The 26,876-nt window shown below is 38.8% G+C and overlaps 1 protein-coding gene across 2 annotated transcripts in view; it reads left to right on the plus strand.

Annotated features, from left to right (window-relative positions):
• The window catches only part of nck1b (NCK adaptor protein 1b), a 66,240-nt gene that overhangs the window by 6,103 nt on the left and 33,261 nt on the right, over positions 1–26,876 (plus strand). Inside the window, exon 1 of one of the 2 annotated variants that reach the window (XM_084398754.1) lies at positions 23,388–23,727. The exons of the other annotated variant lie outside the window; for it this stretch is intronic. The gene's annotated coding sequence lies outside the window, so the exon portion shown is untranslated. Of the gene's footprint in view, positions 1–23,387; positions 23,728–26,876 lie in introns of those variants that run through there. 2 annotated transcript variants of the gene reach the window in all.

Consider the following 26,876-nt stretch of genomic DNA (forward strand, 5'->3'; position numbering starts at 1 on the left):
GGTGTACTCACTTATGCACCATGTATTTTAAGGAAGAACATTTATTTATTTACGATACATTATTCATTCACAAAGAAAATTGGTGTCCTTAAAGGTTGGATTTTTCCTAATTTTTTAAATTAAGGCATTAAGTTCAATTTCCAAAATATGATTTTTTATTCCTCTTTTTAGTCAACTTTAGCATGGGTGTATTCACTTATGCATTGCACTGTATGTATATATATATATATATATATATATATATATATATATATATATATATATATATATATATATATATATATATATATAAAAATGCATCCGTCTAGCGGCTGTTCACAATGAAAACCATTTGAAAAGTAGCAGGGTTGTCAAACCTACTGGTGCAAAAAAAATAAAAAAGTTGACGGAACAACTTCAACTTCAGCAAAGTTGCGCTAAAAGTAGCGCAGCGGAGTGGAAAATACACGTTCTGTGTGAACGGTCCCTTAGTGATTGTAAAGGGAGGGTTTCTGTTTATTACACTCTAAAAAATGCTGGGTTGTTTTAACCCAATGTTGGGTCAAATATGGACTAACCCAACGTTGGGTTAAAAATGGACAAACCCAGCCGTTGGGTTACATTTTTAATGTAACCAATGCAATTTGTCCATTTTTTTTTAATTGCATTTTTGTCCATTTTTGATTTTGTCCAAAATGCAATTTGTCCATTTTTAAACTGCATTTTTTAACCTAACGTTGTCCATATTTGACCCAACATTGGGTTAAAACAACCCAGCATTTTTTGGAGTGTACCCATCTACAGTCTGACTCTGTCTGAATACAGGTTAAAATTGTCATGCTGCTAAGTCCACTGCAAAGTTACTGGACTGACATTTGTGTTTAAATGCAAGATTGAATCAGAAACTGCGATGATTGACACTAGGCAGTAGGCACGCACGTTTCCGTTACAGATTTGTGCAAAACTTTATTTTTTATTTTTTAAATATCGATAAAAAACTATTGCGAAATGACGGTGTTTCCATTAACCGATGTTATGCGACTAAAACGGCATTTTTTCCTCTCGCGATCAGTCACTCCAAAAATCATGGCAACGGACGTTGGTAGGTTTATATATATATCACAGACACCGCACTGGCCATTAATATTATTATTAATGTAAGGAAACGTAGGCGTGTTCTCCAAGCATTAATGGCAAGGAAAGCCCCTTATACTGTGAGCGGCACATGTGAAGTGTTTCTGGGTGTTTCTCACTCATTTCTGCTCCGAGGTCTTGATTGTGGCACATCTATGAGGTTTAGAGTCCAGTATTCCTGTAATTATTTTGTCTTTTATGAATTTAATAAAGAACTCTGTCTCGTATTCTGTCCAAACACACCGCCTCGTCTACGTCAGGTGACTGTAAATGCGCAAAAACTGTTTCCATTGCAGTTTTGCGAAATATTCCTTTTTCGAATTGCCTGGAAAACCTCCTCATGCGAGCGGAAAAACTTTTTTGCGATAAATGGGAGTTTTTGCGAAGTTTCCATTGGGCGTATTTTCAATTCGCAATTTCAATTTGCGGAATTTGAAGGGCAATGGAAACGCGGCTAGTGATAACCAATGGACGAGACAAAACGGGACATTATAAAGTACTTCATTCAGCAGTTTTTGCTGTGGTACAGAGAGCTGCTGCTTTACTGGCACTGGTGTACCGACTACTGACTACGTTATCATAGAATAATGCATATGCGGATTTTGACGCACCTTCTTTCTTTAATTCTTCACACACACATTCACACACACACCTGATCCAGCCAGTGACTCAGCTGCTAATATACCCTCTCTGTGCTGTCAGCCGGCGTGTTTGGTGTTTATCTGGTGGCCAGTATGACTGAGCATGACATTATCTGAATTATAGGGATGAACAGTCATAACTACTGTTATTTGATTCTCTACTGTAGTCTTATTAAAGTAAACCCAGTATTCACTGTCTGTGAGACGGCCGGGATACAGTAGCAGGATTTTTTTCGTTTTTTTTTTCTGATTTTTCCATGACCTCACAGTTGTGTGTATGAATGTTTTGGGCCCCGGGGCCAGTTGCAGCTGGTGAGTTTCTGTAATTATTGTCACACTGACAGGTCTCTCCACAGCCTCTCATTAAGTAAAAAAGAAAAAAGAGAGAGAGCTAGAGAGCAAACTCAGATGAATGAGTGAGAGACATTTTGTCTGGGGCCCCAGATCCCGCTGAGCTGAGGGGCCCGGGATCAAGGAGAAAGGGTTGGGAAAATGGTGAAAGCAGCTATTTATATTTTGCCATTTCCTCCATGAGAGGAGAGTCACCCCATGAGCTGCATTCACAGAAGTTGGACGATGTGTCTGTGGTCTGCGGGGACTCGTCTCCTCTCCTCAAACGTGCTCCTGAAACACAGCGCCTCATTCAGTGCCTGCGACCCCCGGCTCTCGGATCAACACCTGCTGTTCAGGCGCTCAGTGACGTGGCATTGATTTGCCACACGTGTCCGTCTCTCTCTGCTTTTGTCAGTGCAGTCAGTCACTCAGCCAAACGCTGCTGCAGAATTACCAGAGGTGGGAGTAAGTCACACATGTGCAAGTCACAAGCAAGTCTCAAGTCTTCAACCTTCAAGTCTCAAGCAAGTCCAAGTCAATTTTGAGAAAAGCAAGTCAAGTCAAGTCACTGCTTTATGTCAAGCAAGTCAAGTCAAGTCAAGTCGTAGCTTGGGTCACAAGTCACTGGCAAGTCATTCAAACGTTTGATGATTTCACTGAATTTATATATTAAAATAAGTTAAAACTACAGAAGTTGTGGACTATGGTTTTATTTGCAACATTTTTTTTTTTTAAATATGCATTTCCACATACAGCTGAGTGGTTACTACAATAAAAATCTAAAAAATAAATAAAATTTCAAACTACATAGCCTAAAATGTAAATGTAACTGAAATTAGGCCAACATTAAATCATGAAAAAATAAATATGCCTCAAACATTGCAGAAGACCATTAAAAGGTATTAAAACAATTCACAAAAAGTATAATGGTTCCTATGCCACCAAATGGTATTCTTCAAACTGGCATCCCCTTTATATAAGTTATATATATTTTAAATATGAAGTTAAATCCGCCTAGGCTAATTATAAAAATAACTCCTACTAGGGCAATTTTTCCACCACATTTTGAATTTTGGGTGCATATATTAATTCTGCTGGCATTTTGCCCCCGACCCCCTGATAACATCTAACCCTGCTTTAAGAGAAACATAAAACATGACAAAACATTAAAACATTTTATGTTGTTTTTTGTCATTGGAAAGAACGACATATTTGGCTTTAAAGCATGATTGGAAAGAAATGTGGCAAATGTTATACAAAACATATGCCATCATTAATTATCATTTGAATATTGACAACATTAAGCTACATTTGAAAACATAATTGTGTATAAAGAGGCATGCTGTTTTGACCAATATTCTCTCTAGATTTAAAGATTTAGTTTTAAAGAAAGTCAAATTAACAAACAGGTTAAACAAGCCATAGCTTACTTTTAGACGTGGTGAATGAAGTTTGACTGTTCGAGGTTGTGATGGTCGTCCGATATCCCTTGCCAGTTATTATGCGTACAGCAAATCTTCTTGTATGAATATGGTCAATTTTAGTCTTTATATCCAAAAAGAAACGATGCTGGGAGATGCCATGGGACAACGATGCCTTGTGTTTTTATATTTAGCGCGCTCACCGCTTTTCTGTGCTTGTGCAGCGTCACGCAAACGCGCAGAATCTGATGACTGGCGTCAATGGTTCCGTTGCTTTCATTTTGTTCATCAATTGATGTTGCGATGATTTATATAAAAATGTATATCAAGTCATTCTCGAGTCATACAGTTCAAGTCAAGTCAAGTCTCGAGTCATTGGATCTCAAGTCAAAGTCAAGTCGAGTCATTTTCTTAATTTAGTCAAGCAAGTCTCAAGTCCTTAAATTTGCGACTCGAGTCTGACTCGAGTCAAGTCATGTGACTCGAGTCCCCCATCTCTGAGAATTACATTTCTGGGGCCTGGACTGCGCTGAGACTGCGCTGAGACTGCGCTGAGACTGCGCTGAGACTGCGCTGAGACTGCGCTGAGACTGCGCTGAGACTGCGCTGAGACGATGCGCTGAGACTGAGACTGTGCTGAGAAGATGTGCTGAGACTGCGCTGAGACTGAGACTGAGACTGCGCTGAGACTGAGACTGCGCTGAGACTGCGCTGAGACTGCGCTGAGACTGCGCTGAGACTGCGCTGAGACTGCGCTGAGACTGCGCTGAGACTGCGCTGAGACTGCGCTGAGACTGCGCTGAGACTGCGCTGAGAAGATGTGATGAGACTGTGCTGAGACTGAGACTGCGCTGAGACTGCGCTTAGACTGCGCTGAGAAGATGTGATGAGACTGTGCTGAGACTGCGCTGAGACTGCGCTGAGACTGTGCTTGGCCTGAAATACGGGTTTACTGTGACTTGTTTTTTTCTCTGTACTGAATATTTGCTTTTTGGATGATTAAAAACTGCACGTGTTATAAATATTTCTTGTGGATTTAATACATTGCTCATTTGAATATAAAAATAAAATATATTTTAATATAAAATATAGGCCTATGTTTCTCTTTTATTTGTATTATTTGGCATAAAATGAAAATGCACTATTTTCTTAATGTTATTGATCTTATTGTGAGCGATGCTTCCATGCAGATGTTTCACAATAAAAAAATTAAAAAATAATAAGTATATTGACCTCAAACTTTATTTAAAATATAATTTCATCCACTTAAACCGAGTCACTTTTTTTTTTTTTTTTTTTTTTAACCGATTGGTAACCAAGTCTTTCTCTACTTTGTTTTTCTGAAAAAGTGGCTAGGTTTAAGTGGATAAAATTATATTTTAATTAAAGATTATGAAATCTCTCTCTCTCTCTCTCTCTCTTTTCTCTCTCTCTCTCTCTCTCTCTCTCTCTCTCTCTTCTCTCTCTCTATGTATGTATATGTGGATATATGTGTATGTATATGTGTATGAATATGTATGTAGGCTATGTATGTAGGCTATGTATGTAGGTTATGTATGTAGGCTATGTGTGTGTGTGTGTATATATGTATATGTGTGTGTGTATATATATATATATATATATATATATATATATATATATATATATATATATAAATATAAATATAAATATAATATAATATAATATTGTGTGTGTGTGTGTGTGTATATGTATGTTTTTTTATTTAAATGAAACATCTGCTTGGATGCATAGTTCACAATAAGATATATAACAAATGTTAAGAAAAAAGTAAATTTTTATTTTATTGAAAATATAAAAAATCTGAAGAGATCTGTCGCTACTTCTGTTTCACTGTGACTTTATATATGCAAAATAATTGTTATTGGTTGTTGCATTGTATCCAATGTCAGAAATATTTTTCTTTTTAATCCAACGGCATAATTTTTTATTTATTTTTAAGTTTCCCCGCCCTCTGCGGTCTGTTGTACAGTAACTACTGTTATGGCTGAGCAGCATTTTAAAGAGAATCTTGCTTGACATGTTTATATAATTAACTGCCTAAATAACACGTTGGTTTAATGGGACAGACATTTGAAGGCAACTCTATCGCCCCCTTGAGTACTGAGGTTTATTACGATCGCAGTAACACCAGAACGTGTGTGTGTTAATGGTGTACAATGACTCGGCAGGCGGGCACTGGCCTTTTATGTATATTTACTTGTATTTCTGGCAAACAAAAGCAAGTGTCAGACACAGAAAGGTGGAAGTATTATTTCTCAGGAAACTGCTGCAATGCCTAAATCTGCCCTCATTTACTCAACACGTGTTTCTGTTCTCTGTTTCACAGTAATGCTGTTTGCTTGAGTAAGCCCACATAGTTAAAGCTGCTCAAGCAAACACAATGAGGTCACAGGGGAGAAACTCTTATGCGTGACCACTTTTATATCACAGAGATTATTTTTTTTATTAAAAATAATTGTGTGTGTGTGTGTTATATGAAGGTCACATTTATGGCTGGAACTAAATAATTTTTTCAACCGATTAATCTATTGATTATTTTTCTGTTTATTTGAATAATCTAATGATTATTTCCCTAACCCAAATAGCTGAAGTCACAACTGCATTCTAGCTAGCTAACTAACCATAACGACATGGTGGTGTCCATAAAGGCCCGTTCATACCAAGAACGATAACTATAAAGACTGCTATATACCAACGGACGATATCGGTCTGTTCTTATAAGCTCACGCTTGTCTGTCACTTTAAATGCTCGAGCTCGTTACAGCAGGATGGATTCTGATTGGCTGTCGTTGTTTTTATTGTTCATCAGCTGGATAAAATCGTTCTGACTTCGGTACCAAGTTGGTACTGAAATTGAAAAAATGTGGCTGTGTCTGAAATCGTCCCCTATACCCTTAAAGGGGCATTCCACCCATTTGAACATTGTTTTTTTATTTAAAGTGGGTCATATATGTAGTCGAAATGTAAAATAAATTTTGAATTTGGTGCCTTCGTGACCGAGGAAAGACAAAAAATAACTTCAGGACGCATTTGTATGAAAGACAACAACTCCCACAATGCACCACATTGCACAGCTCCGCAAGCCACTCCCACTAATCCAGAAAGCGCATATCTGCCTATAAGAGAAATCACTCTTCCGTCTACAAGGCTAGCTACCACCAGAGCTTGAAATTCATTTCACATTCACACAAAATGTCTAGTTAGTTGGCGAACTCATTAGTGCATTACTCCTCGTTTGTATTTCTTTCGAAAAGGTGAATTATTGCATGGTACCTGGATGTTCCCTTGAACAGATGTTGTTATTCTAAAATATATTGTGTAGTTGTATTTATCCCTTTGTTGTTTATGTACAGCACTTTGGTCGACCTAGGGTTGTTTTTAAATGTGCTCTAAAAATAAATAAATGAAATGAAATGAAATGAAATGAATGTTCAGTCAGAACATATGCGGTGCGAAACTAGGATAGTTCTCAACACAAACGTCCGTGTCCTCGTCTGATTCAGAGATTTCGTCCAGGAGAAATTGTCATCGTTGAAATTCTTTGCCGCAGACGGACTCTATCTCTGTGTTCGTTGTTGCATCTTACAGTCTATGAGTTGCATAGTGAGATCACCGGCGCCACCAGTCCGCCCTAACTCGAGCCAGTCCGGGCTCCTCGTCCGCGGCAGGGAGGTCTTCTGCCTCGGCTGCTCTTCGCTATAATGCGGCTTGTAAAGGTAGCCACAAACACCTGATTCAAGCATCAGACTTCCGAAATCCTCTTCTTCTATATCATATTGAGCACTCTCCTCCGCTATTGTCATTACTTTACATCTGTCTCCACAGCGCCTGTTAGCTTAGCTTCAAACAAGATGGAGGATATTGCTTTCAGTTTCAGAGAGTAAAGTCCCACTCACTGATCTGTAATAGGTCTGTAGCGTGAGCGGGTCCCGCCCCCTGGGAAAGATGAGGAACTAGTGCTTGTAGTCTCAACAGAAATACCCCCCTCTTACACTTCCTCCTACAGTGACGCAAAATGACGATTTTTGCGTCATTGTAGGAGGAAGTGTAAAAGGTAAATAACGGATTTCTCCCGTCTCAGGGGAAAATGAGAGAGTGTTGCACGACCATTCAATAGTATGACTGGGTTTCTAACAATGCAAAGCTTAAAGGGATAGTTCACTTTGAAATTAATTTTTGATATGTTTTAGCTTACCTCAAGGGCATCCAAGATGTAGGTGTCTTTGTTTCCGCAGTAGTTTCAATTTTGATATTTTTAGGTCAAACCGTTCTTGTCTGTCAGTCATATAATGCAGGTCGATGGTCACTGTCTCAAAACACAAGCACAGAGTCCAAATTAAAACAATTCCCCATCGTCCAAATGAAACAATTCCCCATCATAAGTACACATTGATGGCCTAAGACACGAAACGAGCGGTTTGTGTGAGAAAACGAACAGTATTTATATCGTTTTTACCTCTTGAAAACAGCACACGTCCAAATGATCTGACGGCGCGAGCGGGTATAGATATATACACTAGATGTCGCCTTCGCTACTGCAGTTCATTGGAACGAAACCGTAGCCAAGGCGACATCTATGTATATATCTATACCCGCCCGCGCCGTCAGATCATTTGGACGTGTGCTGTTTTCAAGAGGTAAAAACGATATAAATACTGTTCGTTTTCTCACACAAACCGCTCGTTTCGTGTCTTAGGCCATCAATGTGTACTTAACGATGGGGAATTGTTTAATTTGGACGATGGGGAATTGTTTTAATTTGGACTTTGTGCATGCTCTTTGAGCCAGTGACCATAGACCTGCATTATATGACTGACAGACAAGAACGGTTTGACCTAAAAATATCCAAATTGAAACTACTGCGGAAAAAAAGACACCTACATCTTGGATGCCCTTGAGGTAAGCTAAAACATACCAAAATTTATTTTCAAAGTGAACTATCCCTTTAATGCAAATGGGTGGAGTGTCCCTTTAAATCGTGCACTATTTGAGGGTACAGACATTTGTAGTGGTGTCCGAAACCATAGTGGACGTTACGGAGTGCATTCATTCAATCCCACAATGCACCACAGTAACAAGTGTACAACTGATGTATGGCTCAACGGCTAGAGAATACCCATAATGCACTGTGATAGTCGCGCGTCGAATAAATTACAGCGTCTGGCCAGAACATGGCGCTCGCAGCTGAATCATCCATTCATCCGTTTTCCAAACCATGCTACAGCGTAATATCATACAGGTATAAATTCCTTTTTAATTGATTATTATATTGTTTAATTACGGGATGAGGGGGGGGGGGGGGCGGGATGAGGGGGAGGGAGGGTCGAGCTAGCCTCCGTTTTGTTTGACAATACTTCGAAAGTCAACAAGTGATGTCGCCCGACATTGCTTAGAGCACCTTTAAACACCTCTGATTGGCCATTGTGTTCAAGCCTGTGCTCAACATATATGTCTCTGATTGGCTACAATGATCAACGCTTCAAAAACATGTTGTAAATAGGACGGGAGTGTTTGAAAGCAGGCGTCTATCAGCGGATCCCTAATATATCCACTGATAGACGCCTGCTTTCAAACGCTGCCGTGTGGACCTGTGTAAGCGCTCGGTGAAGAGCGTCTATTTACTACATGTTTTTGAAGCGTTGATCATTGTAGCCAATCACAGACATAAGGGGCTTTCGCACCGGAGGAACCTTTTCATAGTTTCTAGAACTATTGGCGGAAGTTCCTGATTTTTGGCGCGTTCGCCCCGCAGGATCTAGGAAAGATTTTAGTTCTGGGAACTCCTTTTGGAAGAATGAATTTAGCTTTTACTTTGGTCTAAACCAGCACTATAGGAACTATCCATGATGTTAGTGTACGCTGATTGGCCGAACACACACAAAACACCAGCATCCGCCATTTTTTTTAACTGTGTAAACACACAGATTATAGCCTATATATTTACTCCAGAAACGAACTCTACGAACATGGGAAACAGTGATAGATGTGCCTCTTAACCTTTCCGCTTAGGAGAAAATTCAACACGACTTTGAGGAGACCAAGCTAAACATGATTATGTATTTCTGCTCAACTAGCGACACTGGACATCAACCACACGGCATACGCTAATAACTTTTCATTACTGTCTACTTTCTATGTATAACAGTTCAACTGTGACCCATATCCGATTCATGTGTTTACACTTGCCATACTATCTGAAACATCGCGCATGCTTAAAGGGTTAAATTCTCGTGCACAGATGGGCTGATGCGAACTATGCTTGATGCTAGCTCTGCGATATGCGAAGTTCGCCAAACATCACCATGATTTTGAGGCGAAGGAGGACGAAAAGTGCCATCATTGCACATATGCTTCAGTTATTGTGTGTGAGAGAGTTCTCAGGACTGGTGGGAGGAGATTGGCTTTAAATATTGGCTTTAACGAGGAGCAGTGGGTCCGAAATTTTGTTGTGTACGACATCCGTCCCTTTGCAGACGCGCGTCGGGGTTTCTCTCGTCATTAAACCGTGGAGACGTTGCCTAATGCCTCAGAAAATCCGATCTGCCTGTTTACATGAGTCGCATTGGCACATATACGATTTATTTCCACATATGAATAAGGCCTGAAACCGATCTCGAAATTTCCGAATGCATGCGTTTTTCTCCTGTTTACACTGTCATAGAACACTGTGTCACATGTGAGCAAAAAATCGGAATTGGGTCACATTTCACTGACAGTGTAAACGAGGCCTAAGTTCCTAGAACTAACCGGTGCAAAAGCCCCTATAAATGTTGAGCGCGTGAACTCAATGGCCAATCACAGACATGTATCAGATTTATCAATCAGAGGCGTTTAACACCGTGTCCTAACTACACGCGCCGCCGCGACACGCGATAAAAGGTTATTTTCCATGTTAATCAGAGTTTGTGTCCTAACCAGCCGCGACCGCGACACGCGACGCCACGATTCTATTTTAGAAATGGTTTCTATTTTTCTGCGACGTCGCGCTGGAACAACAAACACAAATTGTGGCAATGATAATCTCAGGTACTGTTTATGTGCTTTATTTAATGTTAAAAGCGTGTAATGTGACTTTGAATATCATTTAGTGCTCCAGCTTTGTAGCTGTAAAAGCAACAATTCGATAATTCACCTCAGATCTTGAAATTAAACAAATGGGAACAAGAACGTTCAAACTGTGAACAAACAAGTGCATTTTTTGACAAAGATTGTTTTAGTAACTCAGCCTATGTATTTTTAATAATGTTTAAATTGTGCAATATTTGTGAATTTGATTATGTAGCCTTATCCATTTTCTTGCGAGTGCCGTCTGGAATTACTCTCTGGTGCTGCGAGACTCCGCCCACACGCTGTTCTGATTGGCTGTGGGTTTTGATTGATTTTTGACTCATCTCGCGTCTAGTTTGGACAGACAAATTATTTGTCGCTGGAATCTTATGGCATCGCGTCTGGTTAGGACACGGTGTAACGCCTCAACAGCGCTCAAAATGCTAGAGGGAAATGCTGGTATCGTCACATTTTTTACATTTCAGTACCGATGTCGGTACTTTTGACAACACGCAGCCTTAACACCCACGGCAGCTCGTCAAAAACACACTGCTGTATGAACGCAGCCGTATTAAGCACAAAATACGGGACTGACAAACGTTTTCTTGTGCTGTGTAACAATTCACTGTAATAGTGCAAATACTTACGATGCCGTTTTCAAATGCATTGTATTTATAGATTACTTTAGTCTCAGACCCAGATTTTCAATCATAAACTATGAAATCCAATCTATTTTGAAAACTGATGATCTGCACAGTCAAATAGACCAAACCCATTTAACCATTTAAATATTTATTGTGTGAAAAATTATACTGTACATTTTTACACAAATTATTACTCAGTCGTTGCCATTTCCACCATGACCATTCATTTGCCTTTAATATTTGACCAAATCTTTGTGTACTTCTTTACCAAGAAGATAAATGTCAGAAGAGCTTGAGATGTTAGACGTGATGTTAAAGAAAATAAAGAAAAAAACAAGGTAAATATAACTTGTGAACAGAATATTTTATTGTGCGTCATTTTCCAATCAACCTGTAATGTTGTCAAATTATGCACGTAAATATTGAAAATATTGTTTGTCTATTTAGTAGATCTGCACGATTCTGGATAAATCAGAGAATCACGAATCCCACGTTTCTGAACAGACAACTAAACAAAATAACATGTTATTTACAAGAGGTTTTGACAATGTTAAGTGCTGCAGTCTAATTATGTTAATTAATTTGAATGAATGAATCAATGACTCGCTCATAAAGACTTCACTTGTTTCATTACTGGATGAATCAGCGTTTTTGAACGAATCTGTTGAATTCAATGACAAATATATTTTTTTAAGTCTCTTGTCGCCCCCTGGTGGCGCAACAACGTAATCGATACAATCATTATTTGAAGCGACCAGTCATGTTCAAAAGGTGATTTGCTCTATTTTGATCGCTTCTGTAGACCTCATCAGTTTATATATCCAAGCTGTAAACTTTTATCCCAGTACTTCTGTGATCATTTTAATATCTGCAACACAGAAACAATGATACTGTGTGGTTGACAAGACTGTGAAGCTGTTTCACAAACACTGTTGTAAAAGACAGTTTTAAGTTAATTTTATGCATTGTCATGTTTTAAAGGAGGATTAATGGAGAACAAAGTGGTAATAGAAAATGTATTTATGGTTATCATGCGATTTTCGGTTCTGTATTCAGAGATTCGATTGGTTAGCGTCTCATAGTTTATTGTGGTTTGATTAAAACCATGATGGAGGAGTCTGTTGTGTCGTTTCCTCTTTATATTTCAGTGTTGTACTTTCATCGCCTATTTGAGCCTGCAAACACTCACAGACTCTTGTCAGATAGGGGTGGATTATTCAGCTTTGGTAAATGCTCCTCTCTGGGGGTTTTCTAGCTAGCATTAAGTTTATGGCCATTGAATGGGTTTCCTGTGGTAAATGTTACATGACATCTTATATTTAAGCTGTTTTATTGACGTGTTTCCGCGGTTAATACACTGATTGAACGATTAGGCCTACATGAGACATGAATCATTTCAGTGAGTTGTACTGTTGTTTTCAACATACCTTCTGATGTTCATCTATATTTATTTTGTGCTATAACTAACGTTAGTTGTATAGAGGAAGAGACGATCTGTCACGCCACATTGAGTGCCAAAACCACATTTATTGTTTGAATTTCGTTGTAAAATTGACAGAATTTTGTTTGACATCAAAAGTAACCTGCTCTGTCTTGTCTGTTATTAAACTTTGCTGGTTCGGCTTCGTTTGCTCTCCGAAGTGCTGTCTTTTCTTCTATTGGATTGCCTTCATGTGGGCTGCATTACATTGCGCTACAGTGCCCCACTGGTCAAACTGTGCTATTGCAGGCCCTTACAATATCATGAGATCACAAGCTTATTCAACAATAAAAATAAAAATGTCAACAATTTTATATTGTCGATAATGTCGACTGATCTTTTCAGATAACTTGAAGGAAACATAAAATCAGCTGGACCTGAGCTAACATGAACTCACTATGATTCGCTGTATTTTTTAACTAATGTTAAGAAAGATTATTACCTGGCTCTGTGTGGAATACTTGATTCTGATTGGTCAATCGCGTCATCCAGCGGTATGTTATTCCTCTAACAACCGCTGAAAACAGCGTTATACTCTTGCTAGGAACGTTTTTTCTTCTTGGAAGTTTTGCTTTTGGTGAGCTAATAAAATATTAAAACTCAGTCGAATAAATATTTTGTGTACAGTAATTATGCCATCCAGTATCGTGGACTCTCTCTCGTTTCATACAAATGCAGCTTCTGCCATTTTGTGACTATTGTTTTGTAAACTGTTGGAATATAAGATAACTAAGTATGATTTTAAAACAATTTCATTTTAAATCAATATCTCTTATCCCCATAATTATTTATATGGCGAAATGTGTAATAAGTGATATGACTTTACCGTATCCCTAAAATGTCCGTCTCGATTGAACTTGCTGCGTAGCAACTGCTCTCTCCGCGGAAGAAGCTTTGCGTTTAAAGACCTACCTGTAATAAAATATTTCGTTCTGATCAATATTTTGTCTAATTATTTACTTGTGTGTCAAGTAGCCGTGTAATAAGTGGGATAATGTACATCCAGCCGGTTGTTATCTCAGAATAAACGAGGCTGATGCAAGACCGTCCTCATCACCCTGTTGGGGTTTATTCTGAGATAACAGCACATTATCCCTTACATTATAACTTCATTGTTCATTGCGAGTGCCGTCTGGATTACTCTCTGGTGCCACGAGACTCCGCCCACACGCTGTTCTGATTGGCTGTGGGTTTTGATTGATTTTGACGCATCTCGCAGTCACATCGCATCTAGTGTGGACCGACAAATCATTGTCCCATTCATTGTTCTTTTTGTTATAAGAAAAAAGTTATTCAACCTGTTATGATGACAACACTTCTTTTGCAACTTATTTCAGTATTGTGAATCGCGATAATACCATATACCGTGATAAAAGCTTCAGCAATTATCATATGAAAATTTGATAATGTCACAAACAATTATGGTTAACATTTCATGTTGACTTTCAAGTCGATGTGTGTGTACTATAGGGTTCTACTATAGGGTTTGTATAACATCAGTGTACATGAAACCGGGCGTCACCTGTGTGTTTGAGCGGGAGAAATGGAGAAACTGAAATATTTTAGCATTTGACCTTGATCTTTAAATAGGCCAAGAGAAAAACAGGTGTTTGGCGTGTTTGACTGGTTTCCACTTATCTTGTTCACTCTTGTGATGAAGATGAATTTGAATGCACTGCTGTAGGATTCAGTGCACTAGTAATGTGTCCTGGCAGCTTGTTTGCCGTTGTGGCAGGGGTCGTTAGGTGCGTTTCCATTACAGATTTGCGCAAAACTTTTGTGTTTTTTATTTTTTCTCCTAAATGTCGACAAAAAACTATTGCGAAATGACGGCGTTTCCATTAACCGATGTTATGTGACTAAAACGTCTTTGTTTTTTGTTTTTTTATAAGTCATTCCAACAATCATGATGACGGATGTTAGTAGGTTTATGTATATCCCAGCCTCTGCACTGGCCATTATTATTAATGTAAGTAAATCTATGTGTGTTATTCAAGCATTAATGGCAAGGAAAGCACCATATACTTGTGAGCGGCACATATGAAGTGTTTCTGGGTGTTTCTCACTCATTTCTGCTCCGAGGTCTTGATTGTGGCATTTCTTTGTTGTTTAGAGTCCTCCTGTCATTCTTTTGTCTTTTTAATGAATTTAATAAAGAACTCTGTCTCGTATTCTGTCCAAACACACCGCGTCATCTACGTCAGGTGACTGTAAATGCGCAAAAACTGTTTCCATTGCAGTTTTGCGAAATATTTCTTTTTTCCGAATTGCCTGAAAAAAACCCTCGTTCGAGCGTAAACGTTTTTTTTTTTTGCGAAATTGCAGTGTTTCCATTGGCCGTATTTTCAATTCGCAATTTCAATTTGCTCAATTTGAAGGGTAATGGAAACGCGGATACTGACTGCTACCTGTTAGAAATAAGAGGATACAGTGGAAGATAAAGCCGCTATCCACTTCACCTGTTAAAAGCATTGGCTTTCTAGATGTGAAATCTCTGTGGTTTACAAATTAGTAGATTTGAGCGCAGCAGTGAATTCCTGTCGTTTGCTATCGTCCATTCTTTAAGGTCACCGTGAAATCAAAATTGAGTAGTCTTATTTTTTTTAAGGAATATTGCAGTATTGTAAATGACTTATCTGTGCACATCATTGTTTTTTAAATTCATGTTCCCTTATTATCTTTAATCAAAATAACTTTCCCTCCCTCTTGCAGTGACATCTGTTCTCTGATGATGTATGTACTGGCATGAGGGCGGGGCAACCTGTCACTCACATGAGATCCACCAATAGAAAACCACAACCATTCAATCAATTCCTCATGGACAAAATCAAGTCCCCACCCTACTTTTTTTTTTTTTTTCTTGCTTGATAAATTAAAGCCTAAATTAAATCTGTTCATCATATAAAGTGATCGACTAAAATGTCGACTAAACCGCTCAATTCACATGGATTAGTTTTACAATCTCTTTATGAACGTTTTGAAGCGTCAGATTGGTAGTTGCGTAGCTGTGAATGGAGGGACATGAAATCACTCAGATTTCATCAAAAAAAAGATCCTCATTTGTGTTCCAGAGATGAACGAAACTCATGTTTGGATCGGCGTGAAGGCGAGTCATTAATGACAGAATTAAACATTTTGGGTGAACTATCCCTTTAGGCAGCTTTTCTTTTTTTTTTAAACATACTTGAACGAGAACAAAAACTGGGTCCTTTTTCACTTCAGGCTCACTTTTTGAGTCACCTGAAAGTCTGAGTTTGATCCGTTTAAGTAGTTTGTAGTTGAATTTGCACACTAAATGATTACAGAAGTAAAACTGGGCATCATAGACTTAAACATATGAGGATTGCAGCACACCACCAAAATTTCCCCAAAAGTTGTTCCCGAACACAAACTCATGCAGAAACATGTGCTTTGTTGCAAGGAGACACATGACAGATGGGGAAAAAAAAGTGTTCTAAAATCACCTCAAAATATCACACATGTACGATATCCTCTGACTGGATGCAGTCATAAAACACCTGAGGAAAAAAATTTGTTTGTGGTCATCAAATCTGTCAACTCAGCATCTTTTGACAGCTAGAGTTGACTCATCTAGATTGCAGATTGGGCAATAATTGTGTAGTGTATTCCAGACTTCCGTTGTTTACTGTATGATGTCTAGTTCTTACTAAAAAACTTTGTAACCATTGACAGTCTACAAGTGTATGTTGCATAGCGTTTTGAAATCTGTTCAGAATTTAAAGGTTGTATAGCATCTTTCAGCCTTATTTAAACCAGGTGATTTTGACCCAAAAAAAACTATTTTTTTTTTCTTCTAGAATTGACAGTAAACAGTTTAAACTGATAAGCTACTACTTTGTTTAAGCCTTCTTGCCTAAAGACTGATTTACCTGGCTTTATGCCAATAAGCAAAAATATGGCTCTGCGAAAAGGCGGGGACGTTTTGTATTCACAAATAGGGATAGGGATCATTCATTTTATAGGCCTTGTGGGGGAATGGCTTGTTAAATTATGATCATGCTGTTACCACATAGTTTAATGCATTTGGTCTAATTCGTTTGTAATGCCAAAGGGGCCTTAAAAAGACTCCAGATTGAGATGTAAAAGCTGTCCTTATTTTAACTTGCCGTTTATTAGTGCTTTTATTGGCGATTGACTATAAATTAGATTATGAATACTGCTGGATTTTTACATTTTGTGAAGAAAACGTGTTCATGCGAACTAATGCTAATGATGCGCATTCATTGTTTAAGGCACTTCAAGGGATTTTTGCACTTTTATTGTGCAATCGTGAGTGGTTTGTCACGTGATTTGAGTAAATCACGTACTAACGAGTTACGAGTTACATGCTGAAGTTTACTTGGGGTTAGGGGTTTGTTAAAATATGAATTGCAGTAACTATTCAAAGACACTGGAGGTCTGTTAGCACGATCATAAGTCTGATCATGAGTGGTTTTATTATGGAAAATGTCAAAGGAAGCCCTGAGGGAGTTTTCAGCCCAAAGATATTAAGGTCCTTTTGTGAAGAGAGCAGATTCCTCGTATGACTTTTGCTCTAGTCTGTCTCAAGTGGTCGTCCCCTGACGAAGCCCTATATGAGGCTGATGAACTGAATGTGTGTTTCAGCGTGGCCATCCAGTTTAACACACTTGCGTAAGCAGCACGAGTCTCCAACTCTGCCTAAATCAACAGGCCTGGATTTCTCCTCTAAACCTCACGTCAACATTAGCGCCACATAAATGACTATTGGATGATCAAGTTTTGTGTGTTCAGCTGCTTTGATATTATATGGTCGTCTTCATTGACAAGGGGGTATGAGATGTCTGAACCTTGGTCTTGGATGATACACACACACAGAGAGATCTTCTTTAAAGATGATGAATTGGTTTTAAAACTTGAGCTTTTCTAAGGTTGTGCAAGTTGGAAAATAGGACGAGTGCCTATGGAAAACAGGTTTTCCCTGCTCTCTTGAATTAAAGGGATAGTTCACCCAAATATGAAAATGGTCATTTATTTATTCACCGTCATGTTGTTCCAAACCATATGATTTTTTTCTTCTTCTGTGGGTCACAAAAGGAGATATTCAGGAGTTGGCTAAGGGGCCGTTCACACAGAACGCGTTTTCTATTCCAATGCGCTACTTTTCCATTGTTTTTCTATGTAAACGCACTAGACGGACATGTTGCACTCGCATCTTGCGTCTTTTGCAGCGTCTTGACATGGCGTTATAAAAACACTGCGCGAAAGTTAAAATCAGTTCAACTTTTAAAAACTCTAGACCTTGCGTGTTCAAAGCAGAAACGCGTGTGAACGAGCCCTAACGCTGCTCTTTCCCATACAATGAAAACGTGCATTGAGCTGTCAAGTTATAAATAGTTAAAAAGGCATCCAAAACATACAACTTGTGCACTTTCCAACTTGTTTTTAAAACAGAAGTAAACTATTTCCTGTGAATGTACGAGATTTCCGAATCATTAACTGCTGTAGGTAAATTAGTGGCCCGAAATCATTTGACCCGACCCGAACATTATGGTTATATTTTAAGCCCCAGCCCAACCCGAACCCGAGGTCCGTTTCTCACAGTAAATACCTTCTTTTTTTTTTTTTTTTATATGCTGTATTTTATGATTGCTTGCATCTATAATAAAAAAAATAGGCTACATGTACAAACACCGTTTCACCAAAGCACAGCGGCCCCTCATCAGTCAGCACACAAGAAAAAAAAAGAGAAAAAGCACGGACTTAGACTACTAATTACGAAACTTTGATGTGGTTCAACAGGTGAAACAGTCACATATTCCCTGGAACTCAAACATTAAACTTCAAAACAAAGTTTGCACAGTTGCACAAATATTTACACAAATATATCCTTCTCAGTACGAGTTATGAAGGAAGAGAACAGCATCGACAGTTGATTTCAGTGCCGTCCTCTGTTTGCTGTGTTGTGACTGAAATAGCGCGCGCGGAAGCACAAAACAGTTTTGTAAAATGATATATGATAAAATAAAAATGATTCATGTATCATTTTACAAAACTGTTTTGCGCGTGTGCTCCCGTGCGCACCGTTTCGGGCCACAACACCGCAATCAGAGGAGGACGGCTGAAACTGCGCACGAGCCTACTTTCTCTCTCGCGTACTCATATTACGATCACAACACAGCCAAGCACACGGCATATGTGTATAGCCTATATAGTTTTTTTTTTAAGTTACAAACCCGAACCCGAGGCTATTCATTAAACATTAACCCGAACCCGACCCGAAACCCGTGAGTTTTTCGGGACCCGTCAGGCTCGGGTCGGGTAGCAGACCTCTAAGGTAAATAACTAGATTCAAGATTTATTTACGGAGAAGAGAAAAACACCCGTAGTGTTTGGGTGCACCCCATCCTTCATGTTGACTGAGCTTTCAATTTTGTTACGGAAAGGGTGAAGCTGATTGATTGGTTCTTGTCACATGACCTGCAGTGCTCTTGTGGAGATTTTTTCATCTCGCTGCGTCTGGAAAAAACCAGAACGTCGCATCGCGACCGCATCGCGACCGCATCGCTTCCATTATGAACGTGCTTGCCGCGTGTGAAATAACGAACTTGAGCGCGCAAAAGATGCGATATGTGAACTGAGACTAAGACTGTTTTTGTACTGCTAAAATAACTAAGTGGCTGACACCAAAAGCCTCACACATTTGAGCTAAAAATGGTTGTTCCTGCTCTGAAGCTCCGCCCCCTGTGCCGGGAGCAGCAGCTCATTTGCATTTAAAGGGACAGACACAAACCGGTGCGTTTTTGCTCACCATCAAAAAGTGACAATTTTAACATGCTATAGCAAAATATCTGTGGGGTATTTTGAGCTAAAACTTCACAGACACACTCTGGGGACACAGAGTGAGTATGAGCCCACATTTACATATCAGCACCTAATACTTATTTCACATGTGAAAGTGTTAGCCAATCATAAAATAAGTAATTTACATATAACAGTCTTAAAGGTGCAGTAGCACAAACATTGTTTTAGTCCGCACAGACCGATAGAGGGAGTAAAATGGACATGCCAAAACAAATTACTGTTTTGTGGTTACAGTAACCCTGACTAAATGATGTGGACTTCAGATAAAGTGAAAGTGTACTAAAACAGAATGTAGGCTATACCTCCTGTAGAGTATTGTTAAAGGTTTCACTGTCTAAATGTGTTTTAAATCCTGCGGCTATGCTGGAGAGTTTAAAGCCGTGTGTGTGACTGTGTGTGATGTGTCAGAGGAAGTGAGCCAGTGCTGGAGGGGAAAACACACGGATTGCATTCCAGCTCCAGAGCCCTGTGATTTGAGCTGCCTGTCAGAGGCATTATGTTACAGCGTCTAGGAGCTCGCGCCGGGCCTGTACTGTGTCTATTAGAGTGACCAGTTCTTCCTCATAAACCACTGTCCAGTCCAGTCTGATGGGTCAGTATTTAGACATGAAGTGGAATTTGAAGTTTTATGATGTATTCTTGAATCAGTGGACTTGTATGTTGGTACAGAGATTCTAAGTTTAATAAACTATTACGCCGTCAGTCGAATTCTCCGCACGGTTGAGGATCATATAACTCCTGGTTTTTTGTTTTTGACCCTTTTTGAGTCAGAGATGACCAGTTCAGTGGAGGCTTGCTCTGACCTGAGTCGTTCAGAGCAAGTTGTGAACTGATTCAACAGGATTATTGAAAAGAATCAGCCCAAAAGATTGATTCATTCACAAATCGGACTTTGCTCTTGCTTTTTGGAGCTGGTGATATATTGTGAATATATTGTGCTTTGTATGTACTTAAAACACTGTAGTCAATAATTGTATCCCTTAAAACTCATCTTTGATCACCAAAAGTACATATTTAAACGTTTTTTTCTTTTCTTTTCTTTATGCCTTAAAATAGCTTGAATGTAACTCTAGTCTACACCCTTGCTTTATTTAGTATGCGCGGTTCTATGAATATGCAAATGAGCCCTGTGATTTCAACCCGCGTTTTTGAGACTGTCTTTGGTTCACTGCTTGCCTAGAAATCTAGACGGCAACATTTATTTTGCTTCCAGAGTCGTCTAGCAACTCTCCGTTGACTTTTGAGCTGGAAAAACCAAACTCTGGTCAGGCCAATCACATCGTGTGTAGAGTCAGTGGGCGGGCTTAACATAATGACGACAGAGTTGTGACGGTTCCGTGTGAATTCCCTGCTACTTGAAAACAAAGAATGGCTGAGGACGAACAGCGGTCTTTCAAATCAGCTTTGGCTGCGACTCTGGAGGAATTGGAGTTAAGCTTTTCTTTGAGAAAAGAACAAAGAACAGCACTTAAGTCATTCTTAAAAAAGGAAGATGTGTTCGTAGTTTTGCTGGCCAGATATGGCAAAAGTTGAATCTATCAACTAACGTTAGCTCCGCTGTTGGGAAAACGCTCTGGTTAGTTGAAACGCTGTCCTATTGCGTGCAGAGGGAATTTGAAAGACAGCCGTTTATCCCGCCCCTCGGATTGAGCCCTGTCTATGGTGAGTTGCCAGACCTAACATCTTGATGTAGGTCTGGCTTGCCAGGCTAGTTCGCTGCATTTTTAAGGAGAAAATACTCAGCAATGGTGTTGACTTATGAATTTACACATGGTTTGTCTTAAAGCATATTAAAAACACAACATAGACATATAAACATTAAAAGCTGGATTTTCACCTCCACGTCCACACTACTGCGTTTTAGTTTAGAAACGGAGAATTAAAACGAATACGTTCTGCGTATTAGAATTGATCTCCGTCCACATTAAAACGACTGAAAACGCGGATCACGTGACCATTCACCAACACTGGGCATGCGCGTGCCGGTGTAAACACAACTTCATTGATAAAATGATCCCACCATGCGCTGGTTCTTCTCGGGTTAACCCAAAACCGACGCTCCACGTACGGTCGATACCACCGCTGCACACGGCAATTGTCACAGATCGCTCGAATAATAGCTTGCCTCCGGCGCATGTAGGCAGTTATAGCATTGTAAAATGCAGAATTTACTTGCACAACAGCTGCTAGCAAAGATATACACCATGACTGATGACACCCAATCGTAGAGCCGAGCGTGAGCCTCTACTACGTCATCGTTTCTAAAGTCCTCCGTTTTGACCCGTCCACACTAAAACGCCCTCCGGAGATTCAAAACGAAAAACGGGTCGGCAGCGTTTCTAAACTTCTCCGGTTTGGGTCTCCGTTTTTGCCGTTTTAGTGTGGACGGGAGGTGCAAACGTAGCAAAAGGTCTCCGCTTTTAAACGAAACCGCAGTAGTGTGGACGGGGCCTTAGTAAGTTAAGTAAGTTTCCCAAAATACAGATAATCTAAATTTACTAGATTTACTGAAGTAACCAGCGTTATCATCTGAAACCAGTTAAAAATTGTGTTAATTAATTTAAATATTAATTTCATTACCTGAAATAAACTAAAATGAAATTATTAGATGTATTAAATATTAGATGAAAAACGGAAATTAGAAATGTTGCATTGAGCAACTAACTGAAATTTGAAGTACTAAAATTACTAACAATTATAAAATGATTAAAAAAAAACATGCAAAAGCACAAAATTAAATTACCATAAGTAAAATGAAAATTTAAAACTGATTTTAAAAATAAAAGCAATTAATTTTTTTTATATAAATAATACTAAAGTAACACTTACATGTAAACACTGTTTAAATGTAAAAGCCTAGTTTTAAGTAGCCATGAAATCAAAATTGACCACTTTAATAGATGTCCGTGATCATATGTATGATTCATCTGTAAAATAGGTGCAGGTAATATCAAAGTATTGAAGTCCCACCCCTTAAATTCTGAAGTGTGTGACCTTAGGGAAGGTAAATGCTTTTTTTTCCCCCTTTTTTTAATGTTGTCTTAAAAAGAGGAGAACGTTTGTCTAGACACCTTGAGACGTTCAATGTGATCAGTACTGATGGATGGATACTTTACTGATCCTTAGGTGAAATGTATATCCATAACACAATGATTGATGCAAACAAACGTACATTCCATGCCGTGAAAAGTGGCATCGCTCTGTAATTTAACCCTCATTAATTCTGCCATTCATCATTACCCATCACTCCCCTCTCTCAGGATCACCAGTGTCTCTGATAAAAGCTTCTCTCAGATCTCTGAGGTGGTCCGAGCCTGTCACTCATCACTCAGCGTTTGCTCACGAAGCAGATTTCAGACAGACTTCTGAGGCGGCGAAACGGTTTAATGATCATCAGCAAAATAGAGCGAGCTTTGGTGAAAACTGAGTGATTTCTCGCTTGAAATTACATCATAAGTGGAAAACATTGATCAAAAATGTACATTTACACAAACCGATGACCAGCCCGAACTTTCAGACGCCATCTTTATTTTTCTAGCTCAGCTGTCACCGAATGAAACGCACAGGATTGTGGGATATCAAAGGCAGTGAAGGATACATCTATGCTGCCTTCAGAAAACGATCAGCTGAAGGTTCTCAGGAGACGGGAAGTGAAGCTAACATTGGATTCGGACGAGCCTTGATGCCATCTTGGATTGAGTCCTACAAAAGCAGGATTTATCAGTTCTCAGTCGCTGTGTGCCTGTCAGGCCCTGGCGGCGGGCAGAGACGTTACAGCGGAAGTGGTGAGCGACTCGATCACCCTCTCTCTTCATCTAGACACAATGGAGAGAGGAAGCTGTGCACTCTTAGACTTCTGCAGTATCTCTCAGGTGCGGTCTAGCTCGATTCCCGCAATGGTTGCAGCTTTCTTAAGACATCTGTAGACCTCATTTGTGTCAGGTTTGCAGTGCACACTCTTCTGTTTCAATGCTCAGGTTATAGTAACAGGTTTCAGGGGAGTGGTGAACCCTACAGTGGGTTACAAGAGCAGAGCCAGGATTACCTGTTAAACCAATGAGCATTTTTTAACCGAGCATTCGTAGCAGGAACATGAACGTAAAGAGGAGGATATAATGCCACACAGTTGTTGTCAACGCCAAGACCGGAAAACGTCACTAATGAACCTGTGGTGTTCGGATAAGGTGGGACATCTTCCAGTTTTTGGTTGATCCTCAGGCAAATTATTTATTAGCACTTTTCCCATAAAATAAGAATAGTAATTTGCCTAAAGAGCTTTCTGTATTGCTGTCGCCCGTTCTAACCATGATGGGACCTTGATTAGCATCTCTTTACCACACAAGTAAAGCTCTGCACGAGAGTCTCGACTCGCTTTTGAACGCAGTAACGTTTGACGTCGTTAAGTTTACATCTCAGTATTCGAATTAACATTGAGAATGCTAAAAACAGCTATGATTGGAGCTTTCCAATTCGCAATTCTTTCAGTACGAACAGGTTATTTGAGAAGAATCATCTCAAAAGAATGTTTCGCTCACAAATCAGACATTGCTCTTGCGTTCTGGGTTTTTTTTTATTAGCTCAGAATAATAAGGAACGTTTTTTGTTGTTTCTTGGTGAGAATTTGGGCAGTCCTTTATGTAAAACCACTAAAAAGTTGATAACAAAATAAGGAAAGGTATGCTTTTATTAAATGTAGTAAAGTAAAATTTACTTTTGATTCCAGTAGCGTTTAATGTTAGCATGTCGCTAAGGTAACAGATTAGCTGTCTAATTAACATAACATTTTTGGAAATAGCTGTGATTGGATTAGTTCAATTTGCAAAGGACTTATTCAGTGTGATTTGTGGACCGATTCAAAATCAATCGATTTCATTTACGAATCGGACATTGCTCTCAAGTTTTGGAGATTTTGGTCTAGATTTTGTACAGTTCATAAAATAATAAGGAACTGAATTAGGGATGATAATTGACTGGTTAACTGTTAAACGAAAGTGAGGGTTTTGACCGATTAACTCTTTGTTAAATAGTTAAGTAACTTACTTTTAAGTTTTTCAAGCTATTTTTAAAACGTTTGAAAAAATAAATCACGCGTATGTCAATTGCGTTGAGAAAAAAAACAAAAAAACACAGATAAGTTGCGTATAAGTCGATTTAAAGTCCTTAAAATTTTACCAGTATGCAGAACAGAACAATATTAAAAATTATAAGTAGCTAAAATTATTGTAAATTATTAAATAAAATTCTTTATGATCGACATATAAATTTCAAGCCAAAACGAATTTATTTAAAGCGAAACTGAAACGTATCTCTCATTAATTCTCATTTATCATTCTAATCTTGTCGTTTAATGACCGGTTAATGAACACTGGTTATCGTCAGGAAAATGAACTGAAGCACACATCCCTAAACACAATGTTTCTTGTGAAATGTAGTGCAGAAAGACGTTAGAGTTGCCTTAACTGCGAAGGCACTGTCCAATCCTTTCTTTATAACAAAATATAAACAGTGTCAATAAGGCTAAGACATCCATTAGTGCAGCGTAGACGGCTTCATTGATTATAACAGGAGTTTTCTCAAGAGTGCAGCTTTGTGTACGTCACCTTATAATTGACAGCCTCAGTGATTTAGAATCAAATAATAATTAAATGCACAATTGAATCAGATTGACAGTGATAACCACAGCAATGGAAGGGACAAAACATGTCAAATGGGTTGTGCATTAAGTTTAGCTGTAAATGCAAAGTAATAAACCTGCCACTTTTTCTATGTAATGTTACTTTGTTGTTTATTTCGTGCACAACTTTTCAAATCAGTCACTCAGAACTATTTTACATTAAAAAAAATCAGCAAAATCATATGTAAACAGTCACCAAGCACTCTGCTTTATGATCTGTCCAGTGATTATTTTTACATTTCATAAATAGTATATGCAAATATTGCAAACTGTTTCTTTGCATTTATTTTGGATTTATTGTTCACCTGGGTAGGCTGCTTTGTGAAGTGTGTGTGGATGACTGTGTTCGTCCGCTATTTTTGACACAGGAAAAGCCTGCCATTTATATACATGCTTATAGATATGTTGTGGGTTGTGGCCTGGTCATAACATTTGCATGTGACTATTTTAGTTTAACCATCAGTTAACCATGTCAGCTGTAGCTTTTACACACGTCATGAGGAGAGCGAGGTGGTCTAGATCGGCTCTGCGTTTCCTCGATCTTATCAGGGTTATTGAGTTTTAGTGTAGTGTTAATGGATGTTGAAAAGATGTGGTCAGATTCTCTCCTCGGGCTCGAAAGAGGAATTAAAGCAAGCAGGCTTCTCCAGGTTGGTCCAGTTTTCACTGCTTTAGCTTGGATTTATAGGACATCACAGTGTGTTCCTCACAGCTGGATATACAAAAAATGCTTTTCTTGTATTTTTGTCTTGTTTCCAGTCCAAATATCTAAAGATTCTTAAAGCAAGATGCATTTACTAGATGAGTAAAGTGCCATAAGATATTGTCTCTTGTTTTCTAGGGAAATAAATCAAAATTAAGAGAGCTGTTGCTTAAACCAAGCAAAATGATCTGCCAATGGGGTAAGAAAAATAATCTTAATTCAAACAGAAACAAGATTATTTTTCTTACCCCATTGGCAGATAATTTAGCTTTTTTCAAGCAACAACTCTCTTAATTTCCCTACAAAACAAGACATAATATCTCATGGCATTTTACTCATCTAGTAAATGCATCTTGATTTAAGAATTTTTTTATATTTGGACTGGAAACAAGACAAAAATACTAAGTAAGAAAAGCATTTTTTGCAGTGTACAGTGGTGTCTACATTTCAGGTTACAAACATACAAAACAGAGTTATCAGAGTTGTCAGTTACTTAATTTTTGTGAGAGTATGCATGAAATTTAGTTTTTTTTTATTGTTGTTGCCGCCAATAAATATTAGCATTATTAAATTGATTATTAGCTGTAATTAGTGCTGCACGATTAATCGTATCGCAATCGCGATGTCAAGCCTACGCGAGTATATGACGCAAAAAGCTGCAATTTTATATTAAATAAACAAATTAGCGCTATTAACGCAGCATCTGTTAATTTTTGGCATCCTTTGGCTATAGTGTTACATGATCATTATTCATGCAAATGCTTTTAAACCATTCATGCGCGATAAGACAAAAAAGAACGCGCTGTCAGTGAATGTCCTCCTGACACACACACACACACACACGACCCACAGATAGACGCGCGCCAGTATCAAGTTCTCTTTCGCGGTAGAACGAACACACATGTACGTTATGCCAAAATGAACGCGCTGCCTGTGAATGTCCTGACTGTGACACA

Source organism: Rutilus rutilus (assembly GCF_951802725.1).
Source record: "Rutilus rutilus genome assembly, chromosome: 24".
NCBI lineage: Eukaryota > Metazoa > Chordata > Actinopteri > Cypriniformes > Leuciscidae > Rutilus > Rutilus rutilus.